Source organism: Oryctolagus cuniculus, chromosome X, assembly GCF_964237555.1.
Source record: "Oryctolagus cuniculus chromosome X, mOryCun1.1, whole genome shotgun sequence".
NCBI lineage: Eukaryota > Metazoa > Chordata > Mammalia > Lagomorpha > Leporidae > Oryctolagus > Oryctolagus cuniculus.
In genome coordinates this window covers 64376698-64399615 of record NC_091453.1, presented here as the reverse complement: position 1 = coordinate 64399615, position 22918 = coordinate 64376698, and the positions used below count along the sequence as shown (strand labels likewise).

Sequence of the window (22918 nt, the reverse complement as noted above, 5' to 3'; positions counted from 1 at the left end):
GGAAGTGGAGCAGCCGGGACTCGAACTGGCCCCCATATGGAATGCTGGCACTGCAGGCAGTGGCTTTACCCTCTAAGCCACAGCACAGGCCCCCATTGTTTTACTCTTTGGCTGTAATGAGTGTATTGATGTTATCAACACTCTTCATCTTTTTGTTTGTTTTCAAAACACTCTTCTTTCCAATTTACTCTTTCTTTTAGTTTACACCTCTTTTTTGAAATTTTACTTTGTCCATGCATATTTTTCACTTTTTCTATAAATTTTAGTGTACTGATCTTTGTTATTTCTAATTTTCTGTGTAATAATTTAAACTTCTGTGTTATTGTTAAATCTAGGTTTTTTTTTTTTTTTTTTTAAAGATTTCTTCGTTTATTTGAAAGGCAGAGTTACAGAGAGGTAGAGGCAGAGAGAGAGAGGTTTCCATCCACTGGTTCACTCCCCAAACGGCCTCAACGGCCAGAGCTGAGCTGATCCGAAGCCAGGAGCCAGGAGCTTCTTCCAGGTCTCCCACAGGGGTGCAGGGGCCCAAGGACTTGGGCTGCCCTCTACTGCCTTCCCAGGCCATAGCAGAGAGTTGGATCAGAAGTGGAGCTGTCAGAACTTGAACTGGAGCCCATAGTGGATTCTGGTGGCTTTAAGTGCTGTGCCTGTTTTTGTTGCTGTTGTTGTTGCTGTTGAAAGAAGTTTTCTCTGGGTTTTTCTGTGGGTTTGGAATTCTTTTATAGAATGCCAATCATTTATTACAGATCACAAGAAACTTAAGAGGACTGTGTTTGAGTCCTAAAATGGATGTGCTTTTTGTTAAGTGTTAGAGTGAGATTGAGTTAATTTATTCAGGAATTGAACTGGGTTTGGCTTGTAAATCACCCATAAGCACCCATACATTTCCTTTTTCTTAGGGTTAGAACTAGAATGACAGAATGTTTTTCTTGCTACATTAAATTTTTCAGTGTTATCTGTGTGCCTATGAAACAGGAGGGACTTTTTCCATTACTTTGCCACTCCCTTGACACTGCTGTTGCTTGTTTCTTTGCACTTGTTAGACACGTACTGGAGTCAGTGAGTTTGCTTGTGGCCCCATCGTCATTATTTGGCAGGCTCTGTGTGCTTGGGTCTGCAGCATGGGGTTTCCTTGGTGACACTATGCCTAACTCTATGGTGACTAGATTCTGTCTTGTATCTTTAGATGTGATTTAGGGAAGATACTTTTTGGCTCTCCCCTTCTCAATCACATCTGGTCAGAGACATCTCATGGTGTTAGTATAATGTCTTTTGCTAAGTATTGTTTCCTACCCCAACCCCAAGAGGACAGTTTTTATTTTATGTTTTCTTTATTACAATAAGTTTTCCTTGTAAAGTAGGATAAAAGGTTTGCTTGCCACTCATCTCTTAGCAGTGTATAGGGTCAGAGGTCTGAGTGGAGCGTCATCCCTTCTTGCAGCAATAGCTGCTCCCTTTCTCTGGCTCTACACCACCAAAGGAGGATATTTATGAGCTCCTGTCTTTTGCCTCATCTTTTTTGAGTACCTGTTGGAAATTCATGGGAGATGGGCTTGCAATTGACTACAAACTCTCCTTGTGATTGTGGCTCTGAGGATTTCTTTTTGGTCACACTAGCCCGCACCTGGATTTCAGGAATTCACTAAAATATTTAGATGATTTATTTCCTTATAATGAATGAGTGAATGAATCCTGAATCCTGAGTCTATTCCTCCTGTGCTATATTTCTGAAGAGAGTGAGTTTATACATTTATTCCTAGGAAAAAAACCTGTTTTTCCAGAGTTTCAATCTAGCTACTTGCTCTGTGACCTTACCTGTCTGATTGGTCAATAAAGCTGAACTTTTATAATATATATTTTATTATTTTTGTTGTTCTTTGTAAGATGTGAGTGATGTTCCATCTGGCTTTTCTTTTTTAATAAAAAAATTTTAATTTTTAAGTTTTATCAGGCCAAAAATTCACATATTTATAGGATTGTATGTGTGATGTTTAAGTATTTGTATACACTGTATAATGTGCAATCAAGTTAAAATTATCTACTTAAGTATTTAACATTTATTTATGGCTAAAACATTTATTCTAGTGTTTTTTAGAAAAATATACAGTAAGTTACCATTATTTATAGTTACCCTTATGTGTAATAGAACACAAGACTTCTCATTCCTATCTAACCATAACTAAATATCCATGGATAAATATTTCTCATGTATCTCGGCTTCCTACAATCCTCACTTCTTGTAACCAACATTATACTCTCAATTTTGTGAGATCAACTTTTTTTATCTTCCACATGAGTGATATCATGTAGTATTTTTTTTCTATGTGTGTTCTATTTCACTTATCGTAATGACATCTGATGATACCCATGTTGTTGCAAATGACAAGATGCCATCCTTTTCATGGCTGAGTAGTATTCCACTGTGTAGGTGCACCACATTTACTTTTATTTATTTTTAATTGGATTAAAACTGAGGTTGTTTTCATCTCTTAGCTATTGTGAATGATAATGCAGTAAACTTGGAAGGTTAGAGGTCTCTTTGGCAGACTGATTTCAATTGTATCATGCATATACTCAGTCGTGGGGTTACTGGATTACATGGTAGTTATAATTTAGTTTTTCAAAGAACCTTCAAAGAACCTCTATAGTGGCTATATTAAATTATGTTCTCATCAACAATGTGCCAAGTGTTCTCTTTTCTCCACATCCTTGTCAGCCCTTGCCATCTTTTCATTTTGGATAAAGGAAAATCTTACTGGGATGAGGTGATACAATGGTTTCGGTGTGTATTTTCCTGAGGATTAGTGAAGTTGCACATTTTTTTCATGTACTTGTTGACCATTTGTATTTCTTCTTTTGAGAAATGTCTGTTTAGATCTATTTCCTAATTTTAAATTAGTTTTTTTACTATTGAGTTATTTCAGTTATATATTTTTGTTCTTAACTCCTTGTCAAATGTATGACTTTCAAATATTTTCTTCCATTCTTTACATTGTGTCTTCACTCTGATTATCATTTCCTTTTTTATACATAAACTGTTTAGGTTGATGAAGCCCCATTTTTCTGTTTTTACTTTTTAGCCCTATCTTTTTTGAGGTATGATCCAAAAAATCATTGCAAATTCCTATGTCCTGAAGTGTTTCCTCAATTTCTTCTAGTAGTTTTAAAATTTCAGGCCTTACATTTAATTTTTTGATCCATTTTGAATGAATTTTTATACATGCTGAAAAACTGAATTGGGGAAAAGCCAAAAGTTTTTTCTTAGGATCTGGAACAAGACAAGGATGCTGCTTTTACCATTTTTATTCAACACAGTACTTGAAGTCTTAGAGTAATTAAGCAAGAAAAATCAATAATGGACATCAAAATTGGAAAGATGAACTCAACTTCTCACTTTGCAGGTGACATGGTATTACATATAGTAAACACCCAATATTCCCTAAAAAAAACTAGCAGAACTAATAAATGAATTCAGCAGTGTTTCAAGATACAAAATCAATGTACAAAATAAGTAGTGTTGCTTTATACCAACAGTGAACTGAACTATATACATTTGCAAGGATCCAATCCCATTTCCGGTAGCTGCCAAAAATGCCTCAGAATAAATTTAACCAAAGAGAAGAAAGAGATTCACAATTAAAACTGTAAACACTTATGAAATGTATTGTAAGGAACACAAAGAAATGGAAAGACATCCTGTGTTCATAGATTAGAAGTATCAATCTCATTAAAATGTCCATACTACCCTACATTATTTACAGACTCAATACAGTCTTTATCAAAATACCAATTATATTTTTCATAGAACTATAAAATAAAGCCACTAAAATTTGTAAGACCCCCAAATAGCCAAAGAAATCTTGAGCAAAATAAATGAAGCAAGAAGCCATAAACCACATAATTGTGAGTTATATTGCAAAACCATAGTAATTAAAATAGTCTGATATCAATAAAGAAAACATACACACAGATCAATGGAAAATAATGGAGACCGTAGAAGTAAATTCACACAGGTACAGCCAACTTCATTTGACAGAAGTGCTAAGAACATGTGTTGGAAAAAGAGTCTTTTCAATAAATGGCACTGCGAAATTGGAATATTCACATGCATTAAAAAATGAAACTAGATAAAATCACATTCAGCTTTTAAGATAATATGGAGAAGTGTAACTTTCTTTTTAACATAGTATGGAGAAGGGCGGCTCAGCATTTTAATGCTAGGTTTTTGTATTTTATCTGTGAGTTCCTGAACGACAGTTGAAATGTGAACATTGTGTTCACAGTTCTACAAACACATGCTCAGATCCTACAGTGTTAACCATTTTTTTTCCTTTGAGAACAAGTTTTACTATTAAGTCTCATAATATTGTCTAAGATAAGAACCCTATTCTGAACTCATACAGTGTAGCAGAAGATGTAGAAACACACCATTATGATACAGGTTTCTTTTCCCAAATAGATATTATGAGTTTAATGGTATGTTGAAGATAAAATAGTAATTGAAGGAATGCTGCTATATTATTTAAAATTACAAATATTTATAAAACTATAAGCTCTTATAAATCCTCTTCTGACAGATGACATAACTGAGACCTAAATTTTTACTTAAGAACAAAATATCATCATTTGGTATCATCTATGAGCAATGACTTTTCTTGGAGCGTACAGTATAAGCTGTTAGCAATAATGTCTTGGATTTCGGAAGATAAAATAAATCATCTGTTTTTTTCCCTACCTTGGCAGAACCTCATAATTAACAAAAAAGTTTAATTTTTGAGTTACCTGAATTCTGATATTTGCTGAGAATATGGTACTATCCTTTATTTCTCCTTGCCAGATGGCATGATCCCTTGATACCTCTTATAAAATATAATATATAAGCATATGTATCAATAATTCAGAGCTCATGGCATAATTCAGTCGCATGGTTTACTCTAGCAGATGGGGCAGGTCCTTTTATTTTCATACTTAAGACCTAATTCATAAAACATTATTCAGCCCATTTCTACATAATTTTCATATAATTTGTAAAGGAGAAGTGCAGAATGTGCCTTTGGTATAAACTGATGTTAAGTCTTCTGACATACTTATTACTGAGTATATACGCAAAATTAAAGACACACTAGTTTTATTACACAGTTCAGCATTTTACTCAAAAATGAACAACAGTATAATAACATTTTCTTAAAAGAATTCTGCTTATTTTTTCAAGTGAGAAACCTCATTTGTTAAGATTTTTTTTCAAATATTTTTTTTTTTATGAGAGAGAGAGAGACAGAGATATAGAGACAGATAGAAGAAGAAAGTTCCCATCTGCTGGTTCACTCTGCAAATACTTGCGATGGTTAGAGACTGGACTCGGCCAAAACCAGTAGCTGAGAACACAACCAAGGTCTCATATAGGGGTGCCAGCAACCCAATTACTTCTGCCAATACTGCTGCCTCTGAGGATCTGCTGTCAGAAAGCTAGAGTCAGGAGCAATACAATACCTGAGACAAAAACCCAGGCACACTGATATAGGAATGGGCACCTTAATAGTTAGGCTACTACCCACTCCAAGAAGACAATTGTTTTAAAGAATTATTTATTCATTAGAAAGGGAAAGTAATGGAGGTGGGGGTGGGAGAGACAGGGAGGGAGGGATAGAGGAATGGAGAGGGAGAGGGAGAGGGTGAGAGAGGGAGAGGGAGAGAGAGAGAGAGAGAGAGAGAGAGAGAGAGAGAGAGAGACTTCCATCACTGGTTCACACTCCAAATGGCCAAAACAGCCTGAATTGTGTCAAGCTGAAACCAGGAGCCTAGAACACCATGATCTAGCTGTAGAAACTGGACTTCATAGTTCAAAGATTAATCATAATGATAATGATATATTTGTTGACAGCCCAGTGTTTGCAAGATATTTAATTTCATGATCCATCTGAAGCCTCACAGCATTCTTACAAGTTGTAAAGTGCCATTTACTTTATCTAGTGAGAACTCTGAGAATTGGTCAAGATTTTACATCCAGAGAGTAACTAAAGCAGTATCCAAATGTAAACCTCTCTGCCCCTTCAGCCTATAGTCTTACCACTATACCACATTGACTTGATTCACAATAGCCATTTAAGTGTCTAAAATTTTTAGCATGAGGATTTTATCTTTGACAAACTTTTACCAATAAGTTTATTTTCTACAAATATTGATAATGTTTGTATCAGTTTTCATATGGCATATGTTAAAATGCATGTAAGAGACCAAATATGTCTTATACATAATAGGTGTTCATAGTATAGAATTGCTGACAATCTAAGTCTACACTATTTTGTAGAAATTATTATAATTAAATGAAATTGTATGTATAAATATAATTTAAAACAAAATGTAAATATATATAAATGTAAATTATTAATATTGATACTTAAATTTTAAATAGCTATTTAGATACTGTACAAATATAAAAGAATATTTTGTTTCCTTTTTTATAAGCATTTTTGTCCTTCTTGTGCTTTAGATTTCTCAACACTACTTATATTTATTCGGACTCTCAACTACACTCCAAATATTTGGAGATGTATTCTTTTTTTTTCTTATTTTTTTTAAACTTTTATTTAATGAATATAAATTTCCAAAGTACAGCTTATGGATTACAATGGCCTCCCCCCCATAACATCCCTCCCACCCGCAGCCCTCCCCTTTCCCACTCCCTCTCCCCTTCCATTCACATCAAGATTCATTTTCGATTCTCTTTATATACAAAAGATCAGTTTAGCATACATTAAGTAAAGATTTCAACAGTTTGCTACCACACAGAAACAGAGTGAAAAATACTGTTTGAGTACTAGTTATAGCATTAAATCTCAATGTACAGCACACTAAGGACAAAGATCCTACATGAGGAGTAAGTGCACAGTGACTCCTGTTGTTGACTTAACAAATTGACACTCTTGTTTATGGCATCAGTAATCACTCTAGGCTCTTGTCATGAGCTGCCAAGGCTATGGAAGCCCCCTGAGTTCACTGACTCTGATCATATTTAGACAAGGCCATGGTCAAAGTGGAAGTTCTCTCCTCCCTTCAGAGAAAGGTACCTCCTTCTTTGATGACCTGTTCTTTCCACTGGGATCTCACCCGCAGAGATCTTTCATTTAGGGTTTTTTTTTTTCCCCAGAGTGTCTTGGCTTTCCATGCCTGAAATAGTCTCATGGGCTTTTCAGCCAGATCCGCATGCCTTAAGGTCTGATTCTGAGGCCAGAGTGCTGTTTAGGACATCTGCCATTCTATGGGTCTGCTGTGTATCTCACTTCCCATGTTGGATCGTTCTCTCCCTTTTTTATTCCATCAGCTAGTATTTGCAGACACTAGTCTTGTTTATGTGCTCCCTTTGGCTCTTAGTCCTATCATTATGATCAATTGTGAACAGAAATTGATCCCTGGGACTAGTGAGATGGCATTGGTACATGCCACTTTGATGGGATTGAATTGGAATCCCCTGGTATGTTTCTAACTCTACTGTTTGAGGTAAGTCAGCCTGAGCATGTCCCGAATTGCACATCTCTTCCCTCTCTTATTCCCACTCTTATATTTAACAGCGATCACTTTTCAGTTAAGTTTCAGCACTTAAGAAGAATTGTGTATTGATTACAGTATTCAACCAAAAGTATTAAGTAGAACAAACAAAAAAAAATACTGAGAGGGATAACATATCAAGTTGCTCATCAACAGTCAGGGTGAGGGCTGATCAAGTCACTGTTTCTCATAGTGTTCATTTCACTTTAACAGGTTTCCTTTTTGGTGCTCAGTTAATTGTCACCTATCAGGGAGAACAAGTGGTATTTGTCCCTTTGGGATTGGCTTATTTCACTCAGTATAATGTTTTCCAAATTCCTAACAGGGATCACTTTTCAGTTAAAATTTAACCACCTAAGAATAACTGTGTGTTAATTACAGAGTTCAACCAATGGTACTAGAACAAAAAAAAATACTAAAATGGATAAAGTATTTCATTGTACATCAACAGTCAGGACAAGAGCTGATCAAGTCACTGTTTCTCATAGTGTCCATTTCATTGGAGATGTATTCTTTTAAAATGGAAAATTTTGGCAATTTGGGGAAGGAAGAAAAGCGTGTCCTTGCTTAGTTATATAAAATGTATGTGGTGTTACATTATAATTGGCTTACCAGCAATGTGTATGTGTATGTGTGTAATATTCTCATCTCTCTTTGTGACAGATTTTTAAATATCAGATACTTTCTGTTGTATATTCTTGCCCTATAGCCTACTTATTCACATTTATTTGTGATTTTTCCATGAAAATTCACTTGGTAATGTAAGGTGAATTTTCTTCAACTGAAAATATATTTTTCAATGCTGGAAAAGAAAATAGATTATCAAATATGACCAGGATCTTAAAAATATCTTTTGATAAAAATATAAGAGTATAGGCACTGGCGTTGTGGTACAGTGTGTAAATTTCTTGTTAGTGAAGTCAGCTGGGACAAGGGAGGATATGGTAGAAATGCTTTCACCATAGTGTAAAATACTTCAGTTTATTTGACTTAAGATATTCTACATATAAGGCAAACACTACTTGCAAAATTATCCTGTGAACTGGGGCATTAACAATAAACTCTTAGAATTTCTTCATGCCATAAATCTTAACTGACAGTACTATGAAATAAATCATGATCCTTAAGAAGATTTCAGATACTTCTTTACACTCACCTATCATTGCCCCCCCCCCCCCCCGAAGATTTACAAGTGAATTGCTGAATGACTAAGATGCAGTATCAGTTGTGCTTGGGCTGATAATCCAGTACTTTGCCTTAGTTACTGTACCATGAAATGCTGCATTGCAAACACGCTGATGGTTTAATCACATTAAAAAATGAAAATTATTACAATTGTACTAATGTAGGCATGCATTAAATGCTTACAATACCAAGTCATTATAAACAAAAAAATACAATGCAGTTGGAAGATAGATGTAAGGATTATATTCAGGTTTGTATGATAGGGTAGATGTAAGGAAAAATAGTATTTTTATTTTTTAAGGAGCTAGCAGTTGAAATATAAAATATTCTACTTAATTGCACTCAAAAATATTTTAAATTTCTTTTATTAGTCACATTTTTCACCATAATTTTAATATTAAGAAATACGTTAAACTAAAATGAGTGTACCTCAGTTTTTGATATATGTAGCTATTGAGCTTTCTAATGATGAATTTCATTGCTTAAAATTCAACAACTCTAAAATGCATTGCTTTTTTTATTCACTGACTGCTCCACATCACTTGACCACTTTAACTCTCATTGATATGGGGAACATAGCTATGATTGTTTGAAGGATGGCTTTCCAGACTTACTCTGTTACAAATATTCACAGAATTAAGTCAAGTGGTTAAATTTTATTTAGGCATTCAGTTACTGCAAATTTTTTAAAAATATATTTTTCTTTACTTATTTGAAAGAGTTACAGAGAGGGAGAGACAGAGACAGAGACGGAGAGAGAGATAGAGATCTTCCATCTGCTGGCTGCATCTTCCAAATGGCTGCAATGGCCAGGGCCGGGCCACGCCAAAGCAAGGAGCCAGGAGCTTCTTTCAGGTCCCCCACGTGGGTGCAGGGGCCCAAGCATTTGTGCCATCTTTTGCTGCTTTCCCTGGTGCATATGCAGGTAGTTGGATCAGAAGTAAAGCAGCTGGAACATGAACCTGCGGAAATATGGGATACCGTCACTGCAGGTGGCAGCTCTTACCAGCTAGGCCACTTATGGTTTTGATACATGGGAAAAAATTCTTCTTTTTCCATGGGTAACATGGACAGCGGCCTTCCCTAGATTCTTCACACTCACACACCTGAAAAAGCATCAGAGAAAAGAACCAGTAAGTCTTAATGGCATGCCTTCTGTATTTTACATGCTTTCTCCTTACAGAGTGCTTACCTTGAAAGATGGAGAAACACCCTTACTATTTCCTTGACATATTGGTCTGTTTTCCCTTTGAAACTGGATTGTAAGCGTATTGTAAATCCTCTGAGTCTCCAAAGGATTTTAATCTGAGCCCTCTATCCTTAAGACATTTAAATTTTGATTTATTCTAGAGAACAGTTACAAAGTTCTGTTATGACTTTCTCCACTTTGCCTTCTGTTTGTGATTGTGAACGACTATGAAAGGGCTAGAGTGCATGACAGAGGAGTGAGAGTGGTGCAGGAGGCGAATAAATGACACTAAGTAATCTTTTGACAAGCAAAAAAAAAAAAAGACAAAGAGTATATCCTAATCTACCCTACGTTTTTGAATGACAAGTGGATTTAAAGGGATCTCCAATTCTAGGTAGCTGTCAGTTTTCAGTACAGAAACTCCTTAATCTTTTTGATGTCTAGAAAGGGCATGTCCCTTTCTAGAGGCTAGTATGACATAAGAACGGTGAGTCTGTCTTTTAATAAAGTTGCAATGGTACAATATGTTAAGAAGATGGTGTTTTATATCATGTTTCCCTTGACCTTTTTCTATTTCCTCCTAAAAAGACTTGCTAATCTGTTAATTTGGAAACTCCAGCTCCTCATTAGAATTACTGAGCCTTGTGGTGATAATTTTCCCTAAAAAAATCCACAGAGTAAAGGCTTTGAATAAATAATGGGAAGCAGTCGCCCAAAGAGCTTTTGTTCTATTTTTCCCAAATAATTACAAGATGTAGATACTTATAGACAGCTTGTACTTTCAAAGAGAAATGGCACATTGAGACAATTATTAGGATAATTCAAGGAATAATATGCAATACCTTAAATTTTCACAGTGATAATCTATAAGCATTAGACAAAATATAATTTGGGGACTCATGAGTTATTTAGACAAGTGCTTGATAAATTAAATGGTTTAACCCTTCTCTCACATCTTGAATAATCCCCCCATTGGATATAATAGCCTAAGTAAATTATTGCTATAGTTTTCAGAATCATTTGATTCATGGATCTACAAAAAATAACTTTTTTGTATTTTAACGACTAAAGGTGTTAAGGAAAGAATAGAATTTTGGAGTTAGATTAAAGCTTGTTTCAAGTCTCTGTCTTAAAACTTACTCATTGTGTGCTAGTCAATCTCTCCACACTCATTTTACTCATTCGTGTGGTTAGATGAATAGTTCTTGCATTTTTACAGAGTTGTTTTGATGATTAAATGAGATAATGTGTATAGAGTTTCTAATTAGTGCAAGTAGTGAATGTTCAAAGACATTTCACATTTTTCCTCCTTAGATTTGCTTTGTCAAGTGCTGAGCTACAAAGTAGCAATCAAACTGTTCTAGCTCATGGAAAATTTGCATTCACAGTAATGTATATTAAAATTGTGAAGGTCCTTTGCTACTTACAAATTGCGTGACTTCAGTGATGATTTTATTCAAAGATTATTTTATAAAGATTGGTTTTTGAGTTCCCTTTTACATTTCATGAAAAGCTATCATAAATATCATATGATAATGCTACTCAAAGATAAAGAAAACCTGTTTATGATTAACACTGCAATACCAGCTCAGAAAGTAAGAATCTGTTTTACTCAACTTTGCTAAATGCCAAAGTAATACAGAGCTATTAAAACCTTAAGAAGAAAGCCAATTCATTTCAGTCATGATATCACCTAAAACTGAAGTATTATATAAAAGCTAAACAATGCCAAATGGATTTGGCTGAGATCAAAAGCCAAACCTATTTCTTTTCTTTCATCTTCAGTGTTCCATTTCCTAGGAGTATGACCTTAGTCAAACATCTATTAAAGTTAGCTTTTGATCTCAACCCCCTTTTGGGGTAAAAAAAAAGTCAATCTTTAAATTTTTCTTCTAGAGACAATCACTCTATTGTGTTTTAATGTTCCTGTAGTGTGTGAGTAAATAGGATTCTCTGATATATGTGATAGAAGACTGGCTAAATGAGACAATCATTTTTGTGTCAGAGACAAGAATCAAAAGGAAGCATTCTTCAGAAGCTATTAACTGGAAAAAAAATCCCCCCAGGTCAGTGGCAACATGTTAACTGGTCAGTCTCCTGCCTTTTTAGGTCTTTTGATGAAAATGTCTTGTAATTTGATAACAGGTAGCTGCTCAATGTAATGTAATTTTCTCCTCACTAGTCATAGCTATTCCATGATTAATAGGGGTCAAATACTTCTTTCAACTTAGATATTTAAAAAGACTTTGTTTAAGATATATTAATAAATCTAGGAAGGATTATACAGTTTTCATTCTTCCTGTAATCAATTAAGTGTAGGTAAATTTTCATGATCTATTAAAGACAAAAAGACAACAACAACAAATGATGGTTTGTTGATTTCAAAGAGAAACATGTTTGATGCCAGTACATGCATGTTTATGTGAATATGATTTATTCATGTGTGTCCCTACACATTCTAAATATTAAAGATTTTCTAGTATGTTTACTAAACTTCTAATTCACAGAATGGCAAATTAATTAGGCATGAATTTTTAATGTATCACCAACTACCTGTGAAACACTGTTCTTGGTCCTGCTATGAATACAAAACTTGGAAAGATACACTCGATGAACTTCAACAGGTTTTGTTTCAGGTAGGAAGGCATACATACTTATAAACATACTTATATTAAAAGGCAGAAGGTGATAAATATATTCATATAAATATAAAGATCTATGGGACACTTCAAAGAAATGAGGAATTATTTCCAGTTGTGGGAATTAAAGAAACGTTTTCAGAGTTCATGTCCTTTAAATTGTGCCTTAAAGATAGTTTAGACTGCAATTGGTAAGACAAGGATGAAAGTCTTCCATGCAAGAGACAAAGCAGCAGAAATATGAAGATGCGCAAATATCAAGTTTGTGTGGGTAAGAGAATATTCAGTCTAACTAGAATTGTGTGTGTGTGTGTATGTGTGTGTGTGTGTGTGTGATAGAAAAGAGGGGAAGCTTTTCTTGTAGTGATGGGTGGGGTGGGGACAGACTGTAGGATGTTGCAAGTACCACATTTGAAGTTTAGAACTTTATTGCAAGAGAATAATGAAGTAACTAACCACTCTCGTGCAGGAGAGGAATGTGAAAATACTGCTCTTCACAAAAATATCAGCAATAAGAGTATTGTGTAGACTGGAAAAGTGAAGAGTTGGAGGCAGGGAGGTCATTCAAGAAGTTCAAGTAGCCTAGCTGAGACGGAATGGGGATTTATTAAAACAGTGGCTGTGCAAATATTAGTTCCTTTTACATGGCCAATATATTCCATTTAGAGTTGTAATGTGTGATTTTGAAGTAATGTTATTTAGAATCTGCTTTGGAAAATTGCTATTGAGTTTGAAAGTCCTGATAGCAGGAATGAAGAGTTAAAAACTGAACTATAATATACAATCTGATTATTTCATGTAAAATTTTATAAATTTCCTATGTTATGAATTCAATTGCAACTAGCTGGAGCAAATCAATTTTTTTTTTAAAAAGTATCCATCTGTCCTGAGATACATGGTTATAGCTAAAAACACTGCACATGTAACTAAAATAAGATCCCCTGTTCCTTAAAAACTAAAAGCAGAGAGTAATGACTAATTAAGAGGAAGTGTGATTTGACAAAGTGTTGAAGGGACTTCATTACTAGATCACCACCAGAGAAACAAATAGATCACCTTGGAGTTACACTTTCAGCTCTGCAAAGCCCATTATTTATGTCAATCTGTACAAGTTACCATACTGTTTCTGAAAACACAAACTTCCTACAATACAAAAGAGCTAGGAGGATCAAATGGGGAAATGAACAAATCAATTGAGAGTTAAAGAAATATACAGAACATAGTCTGGTGAACTACATATCTGTTCTCATTTTATTGGTTCTATACATAGCTTATTAATAAGAAAGCTTGTATGGAAATTCAAAGTCACAAAAGTCCCGTGACTCATCGTATAGAAGGTGGAGAGTTTTTCACGTTGTGCTGGGCCATTCCATTCTCATCTATCTTCCAGCTGTGGATGTTTGTTTATCTCCAGACGAAGCAGTTTTGAGGTCAAACATATCATCACTGAAATGTTTGGAATTCTGACTGAAAAAAAAGATTAGGAAAGAGATAAATTTCTTTATGGCCTCTGTTTCATTGGATCCATTTGAGTTAGTGTGCCCCTTTAGCGATCTCAAGCTATTTGGTTGCAACTAGAAAAAACGACTTGTATCTCTTTTTGAATTTATTGTTAATAGGATTGTGACAGAATTCAGGAAACCACAAAGAATGTGGCACTTTGTAAATCATCTAACCAGCCACTCACTCCATTCAGAATCATTATTGTTTGCGTGTGTGTATGTGAGTGTGCGTGTGTGTGTGTGTATGCGGGGACACTTGTTTCTCATCCATTAATGATCCAGTTCAATTATTTAATCTGGAACTACTTTTTAATACCCAACAATAACTCATATACAATAATGATATATTAAGCGGGATAAGTAGGAGTCAGAATTTTCCTTTATACCCATCAGTTCTTTTGGACCATAATGAAATACTTGGCACTTGCAGTTCAAACATGTCCTTTAGTGTCTTAACTGATTGATGATAATATTAAACAGCAACTTTTGGAGAAAATCAAACCCTTTATATGTTTCTTAATGTTAAAGACAATAAAACCAAATCCCTTAAACCTCGCCTATGTTGTATATGATACTATTTAAAGTAACACTATATATTATGTAAAAAAAAATTCTTGAACTTGCCAGTGGCAGCCAGCTTTTCCGATGCCAGAAATTTAGATTGTAGTTTAATATGAAAATAACAGTAACAAAAGCATTTTATTGTATTTCACTATTAAAATGCAATAGACTTGGAGCTGGTGCAGTGGCATAGTAGGTAAAGCCACCTCCTGCAGTGCCGGCATCCCATATGGGCGCTGGTTTGAGTCTTAGCTGCTCCACTTCCTGTCCAGCTCTCTGCTATGGCCTGAGAAAGCAGTGGAAGTCCTTGAGCCCCTGCACCTGCGTGGGAGACCTGGAAGAAGCTCCTGGATTTGGGCCAGCCCAGCTCCGGCTGTTGTGGCCAGTTGGGGAGTGAACCATCAGACGGAAGACCTCTCTCTCTCTCTGCCTCTCCTTCTCTCTCTGTTTAACTCTGACTTTCAAATAAATAAATAAATCTTTTAAAAAATGCAATAGTCTTGGCTGATGAGTTTCAAATGGACAAAAAGTCTTGAGTTATCGGACCATATTTTATGAGGCAAAGTAGCACAGGCTTTGAAAAGTAGTCTTGACAGATATGTTGTGTCCTCTGAAGATGTCCAAGAAGATGAGCCAGATTCTAATGGCATCTACTTTCCTTTAAAATTCATGCAACAGTTGTTTATGTTGCCGGTTGTTTCAGATCTCTACAAATACATTAGCTGTACATTTTGATTGTTAATAGAAGCATATCACAAAACATGTAGCAAAGTATACATATAGCTAAATACAGTCACTGTAGTACATACAATTTAGGCCTTCAAAACCTTTTGTTGAGAATTAGTCTTTCAAAGTCTTAGATATAAAAGAATTAAGATTCTGATTTCCTTGCAGATTGTACAAAAGGAAACCTCTGCTATGTGACCATAAGCTTGATAACAAGACAAATTCTGTCACAAAGTTTTCACATAACTCTATTCAATAAAAATATTGCTTTGCTTCCTAAGACAGATGCTTGATGTATACTACTTCTGTAACATACACCTAAGATTATGACTGAAAATGGTGTCCAACATTGGCACTTTCAGCATTTGAGTAAATTATATTTGTCTTTGCCCACTTATTACTTTTGTTATGTCTCTGCAGAAAGGTCAGGCATACTGTAGTTGTGCAGAGAATGTAAAATAGACCTACTACTCAAGACACATGTGTCATTGCTAGAGTTGAGCAGGAACCCCTTTTCTTCTTCCTGGTGTGATCCCTTCTCAACATGCATTTGGTTATGCTGCAGTCATTTACTGGGTGCCACCATGGACCTATTATCGTGTGTGGAATCAGGGACTATAAAAGTTCAGAATAATACATAGCATCCACCAGGAAGGAGCTTGGAGTCTCAGTAATGAAGACATGAATAACATATTAAAATAAGTAAATGATGTAATTAAATAGTTATTTTGGAAGCATTGCATTCCACAGACTCATTGACGGTGAACACTGGACTGAACCTCATGTTGAAGGCAAGAAAATTGATTGTTAGGGTAAAGTGACTTAGATAGGTATATAGTTAGCTATAGATAAAACCAGTCTTTATAATATCTTATTTGTTTTATTATTTGTCATGTTTTATAACATGAATATATTATGTAATGTCTAAATAGGATAATTATATTTATATTTTTAAGCATTTAACATTTCTTATAGTAAAAGCATCCAAAATTCTACTTGTTATAGAAAAATATACAGTGCATTAAATTTATCTATAGTGACAGACTGTACAGTAGAATACCAGAACTTCTGCCTCCTATCTTCTTTTTATCTTTTACTCATCAATCAAAATTTCTCCCACTCTCATTTTCTAATTCCCTCCCCAGCCTCTAGTAACCACCATTATATTTTTAATGTCTATGATTTCTTTAGACTTCACATATGGTAAATCCAATTTTAATAATCAGCCCTTCTGATTCCTCATATGGTACTCTTCACATCAAAATGTGAGCCAGATAAGCACTATCAGTACTATATTTTTAGGTCCTTCCATATTTTATAAATTACTTTTTCTACTATCATAAATATGACGCAGGTAGCAGCATTAAAAATGTGGATATTAGACCAATCAGTGCTTTTAGATCATCTGCTGGATTTTTGGTCTATTTAAGTAATACATCAAAATTTGGACTACAAAATGTCACCTTGTTGAATAAAAACCACAAACAGTTGTTAGAGTACCTCTCAGGCAGCCCAGTATGCCTGTGGTTGGGAACCGCTATCATGAAGAGAGGAGAATTGATTGCACTGTTGATTGTCTGCCACTTCTATGGTATATGCAAGGGAAGACTGGCTACTGAAAAGCCACAAGAGACTGTGACCGTCAGGAAGCCAATTACCATTCAAGAGGGTGGTTCAACATTGATGTTTAATATTCTCTTAGTGGTCATTTGATACTTTTTTTTTTACAGGCAGAGTGGACAGTGAGAGAGAGAGAGAGACAAAGAGAAACGTCTTCCTTTGCCATTGGTTCACCCTCCAATGGCTGCCGCAGCTGGCGCGCTGTGGCCGGCGCACTGCGCTGATCCGAAGGCAGGAGCCAGGTGCTTCTCCTGGTCTCCCATGGGGTGCAGGGCCCAAGCACTTGGGCCATCCTCCACTGCACTCCCTGGCCACAGCAGAGAGCTGGCCTGGAAGACTGGAAGACGGGCAACGGGGACAGAATCCGGCACCGCGACCGGGACTAGAACCCGGTGTGCCGGCGCCACTAGACGGAGGATTAGCCTATTGAGCTGCAGCGCCGGCCATTTGATACTTTTTAAAAAACACAAAATACACTTGAATTGCCATCAGCTACTATACAAATGTTTACATTATAGTTTAATTTTAGACTAAAATAGATTTCCACTTGAGACTAGTTTTCCATTTATTCTATTTCTAAAGGGAAATGGTTAGTTTTCCTCTTGCATTTGCTTTCAAAACAAAATGTATTTTATTTTACTTTATTTCAAGAAGTACAATTTTCCAAAAGCAGTAGGAGGACAAATGATGTGGAAATAATAATATTTCACAGAAGGAATATTTCATGTTTTTATGTTAATATCCTAAATGAGACTTATTAAAATATATCTTCCTAAATATCTTTCTGATTCTCTGAAGTCCATATTTTTTTCTAAATACTACTTAAGGTATACAACTTTTATTTATTGCTTATATACAGATCCAGGAACACAGTGATACTTCCCACCCTACCCTCTCTCCCACCCATGCTTTCCACTCTTCTTCCTCATCCCTCTCTTATTCCCGCTTTTAATTTTCACAAAGACATATTTCAAGTTTACTTTATACTCATAAGATTAACCCTATGCTAAGTAAAGAGTTCAACAAATAGTATGTAATGAGTTTAATCTCCTTTCCATTCAGGAAACTATCTTAATAAAAACTTGATTTTTAATATATATTTGCATTTGACTATTTTTTCTTCTCTCCTGTTAATGTTAATTTGCTCTATCTCTGTCATTTCAAAATAACAGGTCATCCAAATATAGAGATTAATTTTATCCATAGTTTTATTTTAATTTTTCTAATCATTTTAGTGGATTACTGTGATTATTGATTTACAAATCTAAATTAAATTGAGTTAGTGGATTAATGTTGTTTTTCAAGCTTCTAAGAATGCGGCTTTTTTTCCTTTTGGTGTCTGTTTCTATGAGTTGTAGTTAAGGTGCTATATGATTATTTTTTAAGATTTATTTTTTTTTTTGAAAGATAAGAGTTACAGAGGGAGAAACAGAAAGAGAGATAGTGAGGGAGAGAGAGAGAGATCTTCCATCTACTTGTTCATTCCCCAAATGGCCATAACAGTGGGCCAAGCCAAGCAAGGAGCCAGGAGCTTCTTCCAGGTCTCCCATATAGGTGCTGGGACCCACAAATTCAGGCCATCTTCTGCTGCTTTCCCAGGTATATTAGCAGGGAGCTGGATTGCAAGTGGAGCAGCTAGGACTTGAACTGGCATCCATATGGGATGCCTGCATCACAGGTAGAGGCTTAACCCATTGCACCACAACACCGAACCTAGGTGCTATATAATTTATTGTATTTATTCTTTCACCATTGATACAGTTAAGCACATTTCAAAATATAAGTTAATATTGGTTAACATGTTTGAACTGAGATATACATTCGTTGAGCAACAATGGAAGAACTGTAGCTAAGAATTTTACAGAGCAAAGAAAGTATTGTAAAAAGTATTACAATCTTTTCTGTTTCATATCTTTAATATTAGTTTTTATCATAGATGATCATTGGCTTGACAAATATATTTTTATTGTGGTAAAATATATACTTTATTAAATATATTCACATTGTTGTATAACATGACCAAAAATATGAACACTTTACAAGTTTGCATGTTATCCTTATATAGGGGATTGCTAATATTCTCTGTATCTTTCTAATCTTAGTATATATATATTTCTGACACAAGCACCAAGAATGTTTGTTTAAATGCTCAGAATCTCTTTCAGAATAAAAATAGGAAAAGTAAAGCAAATTCGCCAGCAGAATACTATTTAACTCATTATGTTATCAGCATTGTGAACTTTTTACCTTTCCCCTGGCTTGATGAATGTTAACAGATGTCTAAGAAGTCCTATTTTGTAGTAGACTAACAGGAGGATTTCTTTTCTGATGGGCTAGCCTCTTTGAAGCAATCTTGTTTTTGAGGATGGGTGAGCTGTGGAAGGAGATTCTGTACTGTTCTTGGGAGTCAGGCGTTTCAAGTAGCTTTTCTGTATTCCTGGTTAAGTAGGCTTAGGGAAATTAATTATTATTTTAATGTCAGAAACTTTAGGTGTTTGGTCATCTCTAACCTGTATGAAATGCACACTTTTTGCTAGGATCACAAGACTTTCTAGGCATGCTACTACTGGTTTAAAATCAAAGATCTGTAGAAGGTCAGAGCTGTAATGCTATAGAAATTATGTTGTGACATTAGATAAAAGGCAGATAAATCTCTGTTGTAATTTTATTGCCCATTAGATGATGTATGTAATACTAGAATAATACATATGGCTCAACATTATTAAGAAAATGATAACTAATATTTCCCTTAGTAATTATATATAGAAGAATATTTCCAATTTAAAGTGATGTCACTAGAGACAAATATAACTGGTGATTACTGAATTAAAAATAAAGTTTACATAAATTGTGATATTTAAGGATATCTATATATTACCTAAGTTCAAATGCATAACAAAATAGTATCTAAGCCATTGTAGTTGAGTTACATCCTAGTTTTGTTTGTTGTTTTTTACATTTGAGTGCAGCATTTCACAGTGTTCCATGGAGTATCAGAATGTTTAGACCTCAAATAAGTTTTTTATGCTGTTTTGCAAAATTCATAATAAATGCTACATATGAAATTCTCTGAAAAGCTGCGCAGTAAGACAAATCTGGAGCTACCTAAGATTAGAGGCCAACTTCAAGATTTTAGTTGCTGGGGCTGGCGCTGTGGCGCAGTGGGTTAACCCCCTGGCCTGAAGTGCTGCCATCCCATATGGGCGCTGGTTCGATATCCGGCTGCTCCACTTCTGATCCAGCTCTCTGCTATGGCCTAGGAAAGCAGTGAAAGATGGCCCACGTCCTTGGGCCCCTGCACTCACGTGGGAGACCTGAAAGAGGCTCCTGGCTCCTGGCTTTGGATCAGCACAGCTCCGGCTGTTGCGGCCATCTGGGGAGTGAACCAGCGGATGGAAGATCTCTCTCTCTCTCTCTCTCTCTCTCTCTGCCTCTCCTCTCTGTGTAACTCTTTCAAATAAATAAATAAATAAATAAATCTTTTTAAAAAAAGATTTAGTTGCTTTGCAACATTAGATAGCTATTCAATTTCTGTGCCTCAATCTCATCATCTGATGTTATTGCTATTCCCCTCTTGAGTTTGTTGTGAATATTAAATGAATTAATATGTGTAAAGTATTCAAAAGAGTGCGGAATATTGTTAGTGCTATGTAACGGTATTTTTTTGTTTTCAAATGATGACAAATTTGGCCTTGAAACTTTCTTACCTCCTCCCCTTTACTGAAACAGATTCTTTCTTTAAGATGTATTAATTTGATTGAGAGGAAGAGTGACAGAGAGGTAAAAACAGATAAGAGAGATCCTTGATCTGCTGGTTTACCCACAAAAACCCACAAATGGCCAGTGCTTTGCCAGGTCAAAGTCAAGAACTCTACCCAAGTTTCACATGTGGGTGTCAGGAACCTAACTAATTGGGCCATCACCTGCTACCTCCTGGGGTTCAATATTAGGAAACTAGATTGGAAGCAGAGGAGCTGGGATGCAACCTTGCACTCTGATTATTGCATGTGGGCATACAAGTGGCTTAACACACTGTGCCAGCATGTCTGTCCCATAAACAAGTTCTTTTAACATTTTACAGAAGAAATAATTAAATGGAACATAGTTTGTAAAACAATGATATGACAGGTTCAATATTGTTGCTTCTCTCTTAATTTTAATCATTTAACAGTAAATGTAATTATGAATATTTGAAGAGATTATTAAACTTTCATGGCTTGAAATGCCTATTAGGCATTTGCTGAAGAGTCTGCAGGAAAATTAACAGTTGCTTGGCAAACTAAAAGTCTGTTAGGCACGTTAGGCTATGGGACAACAGTTTCTTCAAGGCAGCAACCAGCGTCTCCTGTGCTGCCGTGTAGCTGCACTCTCTACTATGCCGCGCTGCTTATCCTACCAATCCTTCCTCACGGTTGTTTTCCTTCTCTGGCTCCATCCTGAGCTGTAAATTCACTGCCTTATCGTACTTCCTCCAATTTGTTGTTTTTGCAGGGCAATTTGAACTTCAGCACAGATTGAACATATCCTCTCTTAATATCTATCAGTAATTCAATGAAGTTTGCCAAATATCTGTGCCAATATGGTTGATTTCTAGTGCCCACATCGTTTTATGGCTTCGCTGCTGTCTAGCCAAATGCAGCTGCTATTTATTGTTTTGAAAACTCCCGATGGCTGTATTTTGTCAAACTTCTGCTATCAGTCATAGACCTGAACTGAGTAACTATTAATGTTTTGTCTGTCTGAATGGTGATTCCTAAGAGTCACTGTAATATTCGTTCCTTACTTGAGTTTTGTTACTACTTACATGTGACTTCTCTGTTCTTTCATTGTTTGATTCTCAGATCTTAATAGCTTTCCTTTTAGTTACATTCCTAAATTTTTAGGATCCAGGTGTCTGTGAATAGAAAAAAACTTTGAGAAAATATTTTATTTCTTAATTAACACATACTAATTACAGATTTATGTCTATTTGAGTCCAAGAATTTTTCTAAATATGTTTATACCCAGAGCATAAACATCTCCTGAAAATGAACTTGAATACTACCTCTGCCTTGAAAGATTTTAATCTTCTCAGTTTACCTATAAGAAATTTCAAAGCCGTTTTTACTAGATTCAATGTGGTATATCACATTAACCTGTTGTATCACCAGATGTTTCATTATTCATGTTTTAGTACATCATACTTGACCCAAAGTAGCTTTGAATACAAATAACAAAAGAGCCAACACACAGTACTTGACGGAAAGGCTGAAGCAATGTGGCATATCTAAACTACTTTTCATTTCGGGGAGGGGGATATTATTAATTGCAATGTCTTGACTGTTAATTAAATTTTATTTTTAAAATATAAAATCTTATTGCAGTGAACTGACTCACCATTTCATTTAATTAATTGTAAACCTCAAGATTTGATTACTCATTGTTCTCCTTTAGTTAATTTACTTATCCACATGCTTAACAAAAAAGCTTTCCAACTAACATGAATGGAAGGGCACAGTATAACCAATTAGGAAACTATAAAATTGCCTTAGTTTTTGTTCACAGCACTGTTGAAAATCCAAATTCACTGCTTTTTTTTGCCTTTTTCTTTCAAATTTTTTATAAGCCAGGGATTATTTACCCCTACACTTCTTTTTTTAAGAACTATAGACCATATAAATTGTCGGTCTAATGTTTGCTTACTAGTGTGAAAGGAGTGCAAGGAGAGTTGTGTTTTAGAGCATGCATGAATGATTAAAAAAAACACAAGGATTTCAAAAACCTATATAGTACAGAATAAATCCAGACAGAATCATTGCTTCATAAAGGACCCTAAGGACAAAATAGTCCAACTTGTTTATGTGGCATATGAATAAAATAAATCACAGAAAAGTTGTATGATACAATTTTTCACTTGTTCTGACCAGATGCCTTATATGGCATCTTTGCAGACCCATTTTAGATTAAAGAAT

General features: G+C 35.3%; 1 protein-coding gene and 1 non-coding gene across 4 annotated transcripts in view; one reads left to right on the top strand and one right to left on the bottom strand.

Annotated features, from left to right (window-relative positions):
- Nucleotides 1–22918, top strand: part of DACH2 (dachshund family transcription factor 2) — a 573909-nt gene that overhangs the window by 378044 nt on the left and 172947 nt on the right. The window lies entirely within an intron of this gene.
- LOC127485028 (U6 spliceosomal RNA) lies at nt 18988–19089 on the bottom strand. The gene has a single exon (XR_007912233.1). It is a non-coding gene; the product is annotated as a U6 spliceosomal RNA (small nuclear RNA).